The 15,377-nt window shown below is 42.9% G+C and overlaps 1 non-coding gene across 1 annotated transcript; it reads right to left on the bottom strand.

The window, feature by feature from the left end:
- Positions 1 to 3,062: 3,062 nt before the first annotated feature.
- TRNAE-CUC lies at positions 3,063 to 3,135 on the bottom strand. The gene has a single exon. It is a non-coding gene; the product is annotated as a tRNA-Glu (tRNA).
- Positions 3,136 to 15,377: the final 12,242 nt, after the last annotated feature.

Here is a 15,377-nt window from a genome sequence, read left to right as displayed (position 1 = left end):
ATTTATTTATTTATTTATTTATTTATTTATTTATTTATTTATTTATTTATTTGACAGAGAAAGACAGAGCGAGAGAGGGAACACAAGCAGAGGAGTGGGAGAGGGAGAAGCAGGCTTCCCGCTGAGCAGGGAACCTGATGCGGGGCTTGATCCCAGGGCCCTGGGACCATGACCTGAGCCAAAGGCAGATGCTTAGCAACGGAGCCACCCAGGTGCCCCTGGATAAGTCTTTTTTTAAGCAGGCTGGGCCCATGCATTAAAAAGGTTCCTAATTTATTTCTTATCTCTCAGTAAGACATTCAAGACCCATTGCCATCTATCCTCAAAACATCTTCCATCGCCATCCATCTCCGACAATCTCCTCCCCTCCTCCTGCAAACACAGTGTTTCCAGCCCCACCAGACTCTGATTACCATTCCTGTGCCACTTAGTTTTATGTTTCTGTGGCTTTGCTGAAATGAGTTGAGAAACCCTTGGCTTCTCAGTTGACAAACCTTGGCTGAAGGTGGGGGTGTGGAAAGGATGGAGTATAGTGGGGTGAGGCCATCGAAAGATCTGGCGGGTGAGCACATGTGCTGAAGGGGTTAGGAGGATGGCTTGTCATGATGCCGAATACTGTGCTGAGGCCCTTTGTCCAACATTTTAGCTAGTATGATTGGAAAAAAAGCTGGATTAAGAGACTGGGTACCTGGGCTCTAGTCTTGCCTAGATCTTTGGCAAGTCACAATATGTCTCTGACCTCAATTTTCTCATTGGTCACAGAAGCAGATAAGATTAGGTGTTCCCTGAAGGCTTTAAAGTAGGACTGGACCTATAGTTCTTCAACTTGATTTTACTTGTATAAAATACATATGTATGTGTATGTGAATATGTGTATAGGGGCACAGGGTGATAGGATAAGGGAGAATGATTTTTTTAAAAAGATTTTATTTATTTATTAGAGAGAAAGAGCGAGAGAGCGCACAAGAGCAGGGAGGAGGGGCAGAGTGATAAACAGGCTCTCTGCTGAGTAGGGAGCCTGATGCCAGGCTCGATCCCAGCAACCTGGGATCATGACCTGAGCTGAAGGCAGACACTTAACTGACTGAGCCACTCAGGTGCCCAAGGGAGAGTGATTTTTAAAATTGGACCAGCCCTTGGGAATTACTGGTTTCTTCTAACAATGCATAGAACCTGTGCTAAGGTAGAGTTCTATATTCACATTTCTGTTTCTACATCAGTTATATTGTACCCAACTCAGAACACAATATATCTTTCCTATTGTAAATACTTGTGAATCAAGCAACTTCTGTAGCCTTCCCAAACCTTGAAGACTTTTCTCTGCTCCTTCCTTCCTGGGCGGGCCCCCAATCTATGTGCGGAAGGGGGGTGCAGGGCCACAATGTGTCCAGCTCTCACAACTCTCACAAGAGACCTAAGTGGATGCCCTGTCAGGAATGTCCAAAGCACCTATCATCCTGGACCTGGTTACAGAGCCCCATCAGCCTCCCCAGGGTAAGTCAGTGCTGGCTTCCAGGTCACTGAATTAGATCTTGATTTTTACTCATTGCTCGTTTCCGGGGAGGGAGTCAATTTCCTGGACTTTTCTAGCTCTCAGGTATATACTGATTAAGTCTTCAGGTTTATTCCTAAGATGTTAAGACTCTTTCACAACACTAGTGGCCCAGCAAAGTCTGATTTTTAAACCAAAGAGATGTGTTGTACACTTGCTAGCACCAGGTCCTTGTAGACAGTTGGGTAAGAGAATATCTTAGTGATTCCTCCAAACAAATGCTTGTGAGTTTCAAATCAATGGGATGAGTTTTACAGAAGCGGTAATACAACCAACATTTACATGTTTTCAAGTATTTAAAATCTACTCTTTCCAAGTGGAGTAGACCTTTCCAGTTATTCTTCCCAATTATATAATTTATTTCTTTTAACCAATTTAAAAGTTATGGCCTCAGTAGTAGATCTGAACCATGTAGAAAAGATCTGTCAAAAATATATTCTCGGGGCGCCTGGGTTAAGCATCTGCCTTTGGCTCAGGACATGATCCCAGAGTCACAGGATGGAGCCCTGCGTCGGGCTCCCTGCTTTGTGGGGAGTCCGCTTCTCCCTTTCCCTCTGTTCCCCCCCGCCGCCCCACTCTTGCTCTTTATCACTCTCTCTCAAATAAATAAATAAAATCTTTTAAAAAAACCCTTCTCATCCATAAATGGCAAATAGAGCCTTCAGGTTTCCAGCTACAGAGCCCCAGAAACCAAGTAATCCTCCTCAGGCTCTGTCAGGGTCAGCCAGGAAAGGAATGAGTCAGAAATGGCGCTGGTTTCGGCAGCACAACGCCTTACCTTCAGGCCCAGAAATCCAAATCCCATTTCAAGAATGTGGTTCACATAGCTTTGTTTTTGTGGGTAGGGAGAGTAGAGTGGGGGGAATTGTGCTTTTTATCCCTCGAAGAGGGCTTTGCCTTCTGCATTTGTTCACAGCACCCTTCAGTTGGTTACTTATATAGAGCCTACAGCTCAGGAGCCAAACTTTATGGGACCCTCAATCTCTCTCTTTTAACATAAATCTCTGCTCCTTGTGAACAGGTATGGAATGAAATTTGCTTCAGAAGAAATCTGAAGGTTGATATAAGATTTTGGGTTTTATGTGCATAGCAATCTATTCTTACTACTTCCAATCACTTGGTAGTATATGGAGTTTTGAGGTCTGAGTGCTTTTTTTTTTTCTTTTTTTCCCCTAAGATTTATTTATTAGAGAGAGAGAGAGAGAAAGGAGGGGAAGGGGCAGAGGAAGAGGGAGAGAGAATCCTCCACTCAGCTCAGAGTCCTGTGTGGGGCTCCATCTCACAACCCTGAGATCATGACCTGAGCCGAAACCAAGAGTCAGAAGCTTAACCAAATGCACCACCCAGGTTTTCCTGGGTGTCTTTTCTTACTGTTTAGTAAAGAATACAAAGAGGAAGTCCTCTTGGTTGGCAGCAGCTAACAATAAACATTTTGGTCTTGGGTTCTCATTCAATCCTCACTCTTGATTGATAATTTCTTTTTTTCTTTCTTCTTTTTAAGTAAGCTCCATGCCCAACATGGGGCTTGAACTCATGACCCTGAGATTGAGAGTCACATGCTCTACTGACTGAGCCAGCCAGGCACCCTTGGTCTTGGGTTCTTAATTGTTAAGGACTAAAATGCCAAGGTTGACTTTTTATTAGCATGTCTCTTTTCCTTTAGGAAAAGGTTTTAAAACAGTCCACCCAAGATCCTCCCATTGCTGGTTAGAGAGATGACTTGTGCTTGAATTTGGCCAATTAACATGACAATGTCAATGACAAGATCCATTTCTAGGCAAAAGAGTTGTTCTTTGAAACGCATTGTCTGAGGGTGTCCAGGCTGAGACGCAGCTTCTCCTCTGGGACTATTTGGATTTTATGTTCCTGAGCCAAAAAACATTCTTTAGCATTGGCTGACAAAATGGGTTTCAGAACAGGAGTTTCTAAAGCTGCAGTGGAAACTTTAATTATGTAGATCCTGTCAAAATCCATCTGCTTAATTCGACTGTTTCTGGGTAAGGTATTTTATTTTTCCAGCAGTTATTACTTGATGACTCTCTGATAGGAATACGAAATTAGCTTTTCTCATAGGCAAGATTTCTTCTTTATACTTCTCAGCATTAAGAATATTTGTGTTACGGGGCGCCTGGGTGGTTCAGTTGGTTAAGCGACTGCCTTCGGCTCAGGTCATGATCCTGGAGTCCCTGGATCGAGTCCCGCATCGGGCTCCCTGCTCGGCAGGGAGTCTGCTTCTCCCTCTCCCACTCCCCGTTTGTGTTCCCTCTCTCGCTGTGTCTTTCTCTGTCAAATAAATAAATAAAATCTTTAAAAAAAAAAAAAAGAATGTTTGTGTTACGTTGAGGTGTCTTCCTAGAGTTTATTTCCTTCGTAGCTGATTTGGTGGAGTCACTTAAGTGACTTTTAGAGCTGAAAGGTAGAAGTATCATTTAAGGAAATGTTACCAGAGGTTTCAGTGTGATAAGGACTTAATGCCTAGCGAGTACCCATGATTTATGTAAAGCCTTTCTATAGTTTTTAAGGGGAGAGGGGCATCGAAGTTGTTTTGGTTTGTACAAGACCCCAGTACTTGACAGATTCGTGATCTTAACCATGAACCTGTGGTCGTAACTTCATTCAATGTGCCTCATCTGAACAGTTGGAAACCCTATATTGGCAATATTTACATGTATGATGAGCATTCGTGGATTTGCTTTTGGGGAGGGAGTGCTTCTGGAGAGGCAGGGTCTGAAGTTGTTGCTAAATGTATAAATATTGAATGTGCCAGCATCTGGGATTTTTCAGCTTAAATATCAGAGAGTGAACCTTATGCAAGCAACGGACTTAGTAAAATTGTTACTTCAGGGTGCTTGCCTGGATAATAAACTGTAGGACAAAACCAGCATTTTCAAAATCAGTAATGTCATGTGCTTTTTAAATAGAGATTAAGGAAAACGTACACTGTAATTCTCAGTGTTGGGAAAACCTCAGTGAAAGTATATAGAAGAAAGTGGACTCGCCAGTGGAGATAATCTCACATCTACATGGGATTAATTTCACTAGGTCTTCAAACCAGGAGAGTTTCATGGCAAGTTTGGGAAAACAGCTCTCTGGGACTTTGAAATTGGGGAATGAAATGCAAAGCTTTTGTAGAGCTACTTCTGGATAATGAACATTCCTATGATAGAGTCATTGCTCCATGTGCAAGTCTTGCTTTCCTGGGCTTGCTTTCCTAGGGTGGTTTTCTGTTAATTAAGACCCTCCCTCGCTTTTCCCATTTTCCCAGTTTTTCAAACCCTGAGTCATGTGACTCCTGAGGGGTAAGTGGGTTCAGGGAGAGCTTACTGACAGGTGTGGTCTGGTCCCTGCAGTCGGGGGTTGGGCCTATTGTTGTGCTCACCTGCTTTGGAGTCTTTGCTTTGCCTCTTGTCTCTGAGCTTTGAATCCTTCCTTACCAGAGAGGGTTTAGGGCTTCTCCAGCCCTACTAAGACATGTCTTGGAGATTTTTCTCATTCTCTAACCACCTCGTCATTTAAATTTTCAGGTCCTTGAAGAAAACAGGAAATAACCTGATTATTTTCTTCTAGGAATAATTCAGATTTTACTATGAGGTATAGACAACCGAGTTAACCTTTCTGTGCCTGAGTTCTGCTTATTTGTTTTTCCGATCTCAAGGGAACACAAATTCTTTTGTTTCAGAATCGTCAGTGAACATGTTAACAATGTATGGTGCTTTATTAAAAATTCATATTCTTGGATTCCATTCCCAGATTTTATGATGGGGTCCAAGTATCTATATATTAAACAGGCTCCCTTGGTGATTCTGGTGATTCTGGTCCAAGAACCAAGTCTGAGAAACAGTGATGTTTTAGAACTTTAATGTGGAAATAACTAAGTGACTGATGAGTCCAAACTTTACAGACGAAGAAATTGAACTTAAATAAGATGATAAGCCCACAGCTAATCAGAGGCAGATCTGGGACTAGAAACCAGGTCCCCTAACTTTTAGTTAATGAGGCTCTACGTTATAAGGTGAGATATAACAAAATAGAGGTAAAACAGCTCAGGGTTGTGTGATTGAGCAATGTGGCTGCCTCAAGCATGTGAATCTCAGGATGTTACTGAAATGCAGGAATAGGAGGCCCACACAGGCCCTTTTCTGAATGATCTGGAAGAGGCTTGGTGGAGGATGTCAAGTTGAAACTTGCACCTGGTTCTTAAAATCCTCAATTTGACATCCTGGCCAAGTGTGCATCCATTTGGTTGAAGACTTGTTGGACTGAAGGTTTCTAGGGATAGAGTTTCTCCCAAACCTCCTGAGCCTCAGCTCCACCCATTTTCTACCAGCTCTGATCCTATTACAATTAGTTCTACATGGAAATAAAAATCTCTCCTGCCCACCTGTAGTTCCTACCACTGATGCTGGTCCTACTTTCAAGAGAGAACAAGTCTCATTTGCCTTCCGCATGACAGTGATCATGTCCTCTACCTAAATCTTTTTTTGTTTTCTTTTCTTTTTGGTCTAGACTGAACAACCCAACATTCTTTGGCTATTCTTTGTATAACTTAGCTTTAAATATTCTCTTCATTCTGACTGTTTCCCTCCAAAAGCAGTCTGTTTGGTCATCTTTGGTATTAAGATATGGCACCTAGAAGAGTCACAGTGCTCAGTGTGGTTTGATCAGTTTGGAATTCATTACTTCTAGACACTTGGCTCCTAATCATGAAGACTAAAACTGTGTGATATTTTTGGGTGGCCCAATCACATTCAACTCACCGTTAATTAAAATCCCAAGTTTTTTTCACATGTGCTGCTAAAATCATGCCTCCCTCACCTAGTTTTCATTCATGACTTCTTTTGTCATTGTTAACACCCATGTGTTTTACTTTACGTTTATCCTAGTTGAAATTAATCTTGCTCGACTTACCCCACCATCCCAGATAATGGGACCTTTTTTTTGGATTCTGAGATTGTTATTATTAATCCAAGATTATTTGATTCTATTCAATCATTCATTCCACAAATATTTATTGAAAACCTATGATATGCTAATCATGATACTGGATATTATGATGAAGACAGACGTATCCTTTCCCTCATGGACTTTATGGTCTAAAGAGGTATAGAAACTAGTCTCCAACAACGTGTGCCTTCCTGGTGATGATGAGGTTAATATGGCATGTACTGGGCACACGTGGCAGTGGGGAGAGAGGTCCAGAGGTAAACATCTAATCCGGCCTTGGTGGGCAGTGGTTAGGGAACACTTCCTTATGGAAGTGACCTCTAAGGTAAGATGTGAAAGCTATGACATCAGAGACAGAAGAGAGTTCCAGGCTGGGGAATCACAGGAGTCCAGTACCAGAGACAAAGAAACCACGGCCAGGGGAGCAGGTCATGCGTATGGGTGGATGGGACTGGCAGAGACACCTATCAAGGGAAGGGCAATGGGAGCATCTGTGGGGTTTCAGCCTGTCTGGGCTCTCGATGGAAATATTGGGCAGCGATGTCTGAGACTAACATCAATCCGTCCACCAGTTGTCCCTGGGGAGGGTGGTTGCCAAAACTCCAGTCTCTGCCTTTCTCCTTCCTGTCCACAGAATATCTTGAGAGATTTGGCCAAACATCTTGTTGAAAATCAGACACAGCATGTCCCTTGGTTGAGCAGACTAATAACCTTATTAAAAAGAAAATGTGGTTGGCCTTCGTCTGGCCTGACCTGGTCCTTATGAACCTGTGCTGGCCACCTGTGACCGATGTCTGATTTCTTGTCTGGACGACTCCCCTTGACATGGTCCTTTCTCTCTCCATCCTGGGGAGGGAGCAAGTGAAAAGCCTCTGGGAGATGGATTTCCTAAAAATGTGACGGTGGGTAGATTATGAAATGTGACATGGAAAAGACCATCTCTTGCTCCGAAGAAGTCAGCTGGGTTAGAGGGAGCCCTCGGCACTCTGGCTGTTAGAGTGCCGGAGAGCTAGGCCCCAGAGTCAGACTACCTGGGTGCAAATCCTGCCTTTCTCTGTTATCATCTTTGCAACTTTGGACAAAAGCTTGACTTTCCTCAGCCGTGAAAGGGAGACCGAATGCCTACCTCACAGGGCAATATGTATTTGAAGTGGTGAGATACTGGATGCCCATGCCTGTTACATAGTAAGTACTTAATAAGTGTTATTGATTATTTCTGAGAACAAATAATATTCATCAAACCACAAAGAATTTTGTGCCTTCTAATTTCTTGCCTTCATGTGGTTTTTCTGATGTTCTCCTATATGTTCTTAGTGGAGCAGCCGCCGCCCCCCCCCTTTCTGTTTGTTATAGTACTATGAAGTGTCAAAGAAATGAAGTGTTTGGAAACAACACTATGTATTTCTTTTGACAGGAATGATCCTTTTCTCCCCCTCTTATTTTTGAAGGCCTGGCACCAGCTAACCAGACCAATGTGAAGAAATGCTTCTGGTGTAAGCAAGTTGGCTGTGGAGGGTGTAGGGTTCCAGACCTGCACGATCGCCCCACCCCCCACCCGCAAGTCTGCAAGGAAGGCCGTGGGTGGACCTCTGACAGGAGGTATTCTTTCTCAGTGCTGTGTGACATCCCAGTCAAATGGACGGAGTGAGTTTTTGTGATTTTGCAATGTTTCATTGTTACTTTGTACCGTAGACGAGCTACAGCACAGAGCTGATGGGGCCGCTGTTCAGGAAGGGCTCTTACTTTGTCAGTTTGTGTAAGTCACTGATGGACCAAAAGTTGTATTTCATTTGTAAGTTAGGAGACCAGAATGAGTCTTTGAGCCCTCTGCATTTGGAAATCTGCCCTACCATTCCAACTATTCACAAAATGTAGTATCTAAACTTTCAGTTGGTAATTCAGGGGAACTGGAGTTACTTATTGTGTTTTCCCCCATGTTGGGATCAATGTAGGTGAACAGGTAAGGGCTAAGGCCAAGATTTGTCCTTCAGGACACTTGAGGAGCTTTCTGGGGGTTTCTAGAGAACAGCCACGTGTGAATGTTAATTTATGTCTTTCCTCTTGTTCCCCTGGTTGCTGAAGTGGTCAAGATGTTACTAGCCTCTCTCCCCATCCTCCAGTCTGAAACAAGGTGAGCTTGTTTCAGGAAGAGACATGGATGGAGATGGTGCATTTTTAATGAGAATGGCATGCCCTCTGCAACCTCCTCAGGCGTGGAACTCGGCCGGGAGCTGGGAACACCTGCTCTTACGTGCTGTATGTTTCAACCCATTGAAAGATCTTAGTGCAAAATCAAGCATGGAATGATGTTCTGTGGTTTTCAAAAAGGTTCCTAGAGGGTTTGAGTTGGATAGGCTGAGAACAAACCCATTCACCTGTAACGGATATAACCAGACTCCAGTGTCTGGTGAGGAAAAACCGGACCTATTTTACAGAACCTGAGACAGTTGGGCTCCTCATGCAGAACGTTTATAACATTATAGCCTGGCCCCAAATCCAGCCAAGCTCACAGTAGTAAAGAGGGTAAGTGTGTTTGGGTCTGTGTGTTTAGGCAATCGAGTGAAATCATCAAGTTTGTTCTTTAGAAAAACTGCAGATCAATTTTTTTGCATCTCTGAATAATGCCAACTCGTAACCTCATGAGGAAGCTCGTAGTTATCTTCCAACCTAACTTTTCTCAGTTCCTTTGGAAAAATAAACTTGTTCTATGAATCAGTTAGAGGAATCTCCGTTTTTTTTTTAAATATCAAAGAATTGGATTAAAATGGATTGTGCAGGAAATGTCATTAAAAAGGGCCAAGAAAAGAAGACATACTTCATTATTGAGTGGAATATTCATAATTTTTCATATCTATCAGCTCAGTGTGTCCCTAACATGTTTTTAAGATGTACAAAAAGAACACATATTATAGCTCTTCTTTCTTTCTTTCTTCCTTTCTTTCAGGAAAGCAAAACAAATGCCAACATAAACCCTTGGTTTTGAATACTTCATTTCTCTTTAGTTGAACAAAATGATGCCATTTTTTTCTCAATCCTCTCTTCCAGGGCTGCTCTCTACCCAGCCATTGTCTAAAGAGCTTCATATAAAGGTAAACCCTGCGAGGCCTTGAGAAGGGTTTTGCTACCAAGCTATTGTATTTAATCACCAATGATTACTAGTTCCTGCCTTCTCTGCAGTTAATCGTGGATTTCGGGTTTTTCAGTCAGGATAAAGAAAGTTTAAATGTCTATAGGAGCTCTCAGAGACCCGCAGGCTTACTGTATTTTTCTTGGAGTGCACTCTTAGTCAACATCTTCCTGAGTGCTGCCTTTAGGTACACCTCTTAACCTGGGTGAAAACTAGTCATCAGGACCCTGGAGTAAGACATTAATAGGTATTATCAAAACCCATTTCTTCCCAATAGAGCTCTGTCAGGTCCCTTCTCTGAGTTAGGATGTCTGGTGGCTTGAATATGGCCAAGAGCAGAAAAGGGACTTGTCACGGTGGTGTGAGACAGTTTGATTTTTCTAAGAATATGGAATAGAAAAGGAAATACCCATGCTCTTCTCTACCATCTCTCTCTTCCCCTTTCTACCTTCCCTTTCCCCCTTGTGACTCTGGCAGTTTCTCCTCTCCCTCTCCCCACCCCCCCCACCCCGGAGCCATTTCTCTGTCACTGTCTCTCACTTTCTCCTCTTCAATGTTATCTTGACTATTTTTTCCCAGATCAAAGGTAATAGTGGGCCATTTGATTAATTGCCATGCAGCAGAACCCTTTGCCTCCTTGACACACAAGCCAAGGAGACAAAGGGCGCTCTTTAGAAGCCCCAAGATGTGTGGGTGCAGGGTGGAGAATTCACAAGCCTGAGAGCATGGAGCCCTCCCAGCAGGGATGTGAAGGTTCCTAGACCCTACAGAAGAATAAAGTTGCTACTTCTGCACAGTGTATTGAGCCATATTTGCATTTGAGGGGAGAGCAGACAACGCTAGCAGTAAGCCATGTGGATTATATGGAAATTTGTTGTGAAGTCTGAAAACTCTTTAAATTTCCATGTGTGGAAATGAGTACCATTTGGAAATAAAAGGTTAAGTGATGATGACCAGTAGTTTAACCTTTTCTATCCTGTACTGTGAAAAGTCCCCAGAACCTTACTGGCCAATATAGCACTACTCCTCCTGCATGGCTGTTCTCATGTAAATTAATTAAAATGAAATACAATTTAATATTCAATTTCTCAGTCACACTAGCCACATTTCGAGTGTTCAATAGCCGTATGGAGCTAGTGGCTACTTTATTGGATGGTGCAGAGATGGAACATTTCTGTCATTGTAGGAAGCTTCCCTGGACAGCACTGCTCCTGACCCTTTGTCCTCTTAAGCCAGGTAGCTTCGAGGAGGCCATGGAGTGCTTGACATTAGAGAGTTGAGAGGGATTCCGGAACTGGCTAAAAAGGGAGAAAACTTTTAACAGAATGCAAAGTTAAGCTAAACAGATTTGGAATTCAGTTGATTCAAATGAGATATTGCTGGGAAAGTCTTTGAAAAATGGAAAAGAACTATACAAGAATAGGTGGAATTATGACAGTTATTGGGACTCTTCCTAAGAGAGGAAGAATGCTCAGCTGAGGGTGAAAACTTAGCCAATGGCCATGTGCATCCTCTGCTCATCAAAATTGAAATTCCAGGACCAGACCCTTCAAACCTTGGCTAGGTGTCATTTCCAGTTAGAAATTTTCACACGAGGAGCCCTGTCTTCTTTGTAAGGCCAATAGTTGCTTGGAGTAAGTCAGAAGTGCTTAAACTCCCAAAGGGTAAAGATCATTTTCCCCAAATCCTTATAGGGGTCCAGGGTCACTCAATACCTTCAGATAGTGACGTTGATAACTAAGCACAGAGTTTCTTTAGACGAACCAATGATCTGCCTGTATAATTGAACATAGATTCCACCAGAACTGAGTCTCAAATTAACTTGTGGTTCAAGCCTGCTGTGGATGTTAGCCACCGTTCAAGGAAAGGTCTTATAGAAAAGACCCTCAGGCTACTCTGCCCCAGGGTCATAATTGCAAAAGACACAGTCTAAGATAATTGATTCAAGTTCCTTGGCTTGCACAAGGCAGGCTTTTCCCAGGTCAGGTGGCGATGTCATGGAGATCCACTGTCCCTCAAAGTGAGAACACTGGGTTCTTAAGAGAAAGTAGCTGTGGCCGCTGTACTGTGACTTCCTAAATTCACTAAAAATCCTGCCCTTCCTCCCCTCCCCCCAGGCACTTTCACTTACTCACCAACCCCTTTGGCTCAACCTCTGGAAATTACAAAACCAAATGGGTAAGAGGGTTGGGGAATAATCCACCAAACCCTCATCAGGTCCTAAGCTCAGGGTTTCCCAAGCATCAGGGACTTCCGGTGTTGGTGTGTGTGTGCTGGATGTCTCTCACCCGTTCCTCAGTGACATGCATGGGAGGGCGGTCTGGGCATTGGATGTTCTAGTAAAATCTTAGTTTCAGAGATAAACGTTGAGGAGGCCTCACTGCCTGGTCTGAAGATGAATGGAGTATGCGATTAACTGAGGTTTAATCAGCACATATAGGAAGGAGCCTGATTTTTCATTGGTAACAATCAGAACTTTGCATCAACACGTTTATTATTAATCAACAAATATTTGTCAAGTGCCTGCTCTTCATCAGATACTGAGGTATAACAAAGGAACTTCTAATCTATTTGTCATGTTTTGGACAGATTGATGATATGTTATGATTCACAAACTTTGGAAGTCTCAGACATTCTGTGTGGAATATTTGAAAGGTTTTGTTTCTGTCATCAAATGTGAAAAGTAGGGTGTGAAGAGAGATTGTGGAGGGGAAAGATCCCTCCTTGTCTACGGTTTCTGCGTCTGGGATGAACTTTGGTAAAAGGAGGTAGTTTGAAGGATGAGTCTGTGATGAGCAAAGTCTGGAAATGAATAGGTGGCTTTTAATTGTCTGGCTGTTTCTGCATTGATTAGTTGTTCATTCAAATAGGAAGGCCATGCCAGAGCTTTCTCTCACATTCCTGGGATCTGAATTTACATGTCTGGTGTCTGCTTTCAGAGCACCGTCGAAACTTGCTTGTCATTTGCCTTATCTCTTCATCACCAACAACTCGTATAGTTGGGGGAAGAACAGAGACTCACAGTCTCTTTTAAAGAGGCAAAGGACCTCCAAAGTCATCTGTCTTTATTCCTTTATCTTACAAGCGAGAACTCTGAGGTCCAGAGAGGTGAAGCACTTCCCCCCAAGGTGCACAGCTCCTTGGGTCAGGGGTGGATGAAGCCTGCTTTCCTGCTTCTGTTAAGTGGGCTCTCCCCTGCCTTGATGTGCTCTGTGTTTCAAAACCATCCCGTGGCTGATCTGTTAAGAAGAGACTGATAAAGAACTTTTAAGGCAAACCTTTGAATACCTTTTCAGGCAAAATCAGAGAATCATTTTTAGAATCTGGGACAAAAACAGTTCTAAATAAAGGCTTCAAACTTCTGGATGCTTAGTAGTTTCCAAGCTTGATACAATGAGATCGCCTGGCTTTACCTCCTCAAAGAAAGGCCACTTTATCAGGCGCATATCTGGAAACCATAGAATCGGAAGGCAATGCTGCACAGCGTGGATCCCAGCACTAAACTACTTGGATCCATGATGTTGGCTTTGCCACATGCAAGTTGTGTCACCCTGGACAAACCATGTAATTGCTCCATGCCTCAGTTTACCCATCTGTAAATTGGGGATAATGATAATGATGGTGTCTTCCTCAGTTGAATCAATATGTTGTAAAGCACTTTGAGTGGTGCCTGTATTACATATTAGCTATTTTTATTATTTACTTGGCTAAACGCAATTAACTGCCTGCCCTATTTATTTCCTACATAAAAAATATCTTATAAGAAACAAGGCAGGAAAAACATAAGAAATCATGTGATTTGAAAATGCTGATTCCTCTGCCCCCCCGAGAGGCTCGAACACGTGACCCAAACCATCGAGTATTAAAGCTTCAAAAAGCTTGAGAGATCACCAGACCCTCCTGCTGGTTTGGGAAAGAACCCGAGGCCCAGGAAAAGGCCTACGACCTTGATTGTCAGGGCCAAGTGCCGGCTGTCCCCCAGCAGCCTGGCCATGCCACACTCATCACTCAACTTGCTACAAGATACTTCCCTGGAAAAGGGGGAGAAGGTTGAGACAGTAATGGACCCTAGCAAGGAGCATGAATAACTTATTTCAGTTGTCAGAAAGCCTTTCAGCCGAAGAATGTTGAAGTGGAAGGGGGCACATGGCCTGTGTCTTTTCTGAGTCATGCCGTACTTCCCCTGAGCCCCATTTCTGAACCTGCCTACTGGTTTCCAGGAATTCAGTGTGTCTGCCCTGGTGGTGCTGGCAGGGATAGAATTGCTGACTCAGGTCTCCACAAAGCATGAATAAAGTTCTTTCTTAGTTGAATGGGGTCCCCTCATGTCTCTTCAAGTTTGGTCCCCACAAGCTCCAGGGAGAATTAGATGCCCTTAGCTTCACGGTGCATCCAGCTGACATCTCCACAGAGCCAAGTTCTCAGCCAACTTCCCAGTGGGTCATGACCTCACTTTCCAAGATGGCAACACGGATGACCTGGGGAGATAATGAGATGACACATTTTAGTGATTAACCTCATTTAGGTTGTATTACCCTTTTTTATTGTGAAATAGGTAATACACTCAAAAAATTATATACTCCATATATGTAATTAAAAGGCAAATGATAAAATGAATACCCACGTACCTTCCACTCAACTTTTCATGTTACTATTTCCTTATATGGGCTAGACCAAAGCTTCTTGAGGCTGTATGCATATAGTATGTAATATAGAAGTGTATGTCTGTATGGCAGATTTAGCAAATATCACAGATGTATATATCTTATATGTATACACACACATATTTATTTGTTTATATAAAATAAGTTGCTTAAAGAGGTTTAGCAATTTAAGCAATTGAACCAAGGCAACAGTCATAAGAAGTGGATCTGGATTTGAAGTCAGGTTTGTCTCAAAGCTTGAGCGCTTACTCATTCCCTCCAGTAGCCTCATCCTCCATCACCCTTTGCTCTCCTGCACAATCTTCAGTAGAGTGTGAATGCATGCCTGGCCTCACTAGTGTTTCTCAAAGGGAGGCCCCAGGAAGCTCACTAGAAATGCTGACACCCAGCCTCCATGCCCAGAGATTCTCGTTCCACTGATCTGTCCTGGGGCATAGATAGCTGCATTTTAAAGCAACCTAGGTGATTTTGCTGCATATGAAAATTTGACAGCTAGTCCAGTCCTTCTCAAATTTTAATGCATAGAAATCACCTCAGGGAATCTTGTTAAGATGCAGATACTGATTCAGTAGGTATGGACTGGGGCCTGGGATTTTGCATTCCTAACAGACTTCCATGGACCGTACTTGTGGTGGAAAGGACCCAGTCCAACCCTCTCATTTTAAAGAGGAGAAACCTGTGTCCTGGAGTCGTTAAGCAACTCACACAGTTCATCATTAGATAGCCTTTTCCTGAATATGGTGAGGGAGATACCAGAGTTAAAAACCATTCCTCTTCAATGTATTAATTAAAATAGGACTATTTATTAAATGCCTCTTAAGTGAGAGATGCTAAGTTACAGATACTAAAAATGCATGAACCATGCTCTCACATTGCTTATAATCTGGTGGAGGAAGTAAGGTGTTTTCATACCTGAAGTCAACAAAGGACAGTAGGAGGTGAGGACATGGAGATTATCTCCCTCCACTGTGACATCTCAGACAAGCGATTTAAACTTCCTGGAACCCCAGCTTTGCCTGCATAAAGCCAGAGACCACAAAGAGCACATCTAGGATTCTACAAAAGAGAATATTTTTTTTTTTTTAAATCA

Source organism: Mirounga leonina, unplaced genomic scaffold, assembly GCF_011800145.1.
Source record: "Mirounga leonina isolate KUSES-001 unplaced genomic scaffold, KU_Mleo_1.0 Mir_109, whole genome shotgun sequence".
Lineage (NCBI taxonomy): Eukaryota > Metazoa > Chordata > Mammalia > Carnivora > Phocidae > Mirounga > Mirounga leonina.
The sequence above is the reverse complement of the archived record's forward strand: the minus strand, read 5'-3'. Positions and strand labels throughout refer to the sequence as shown.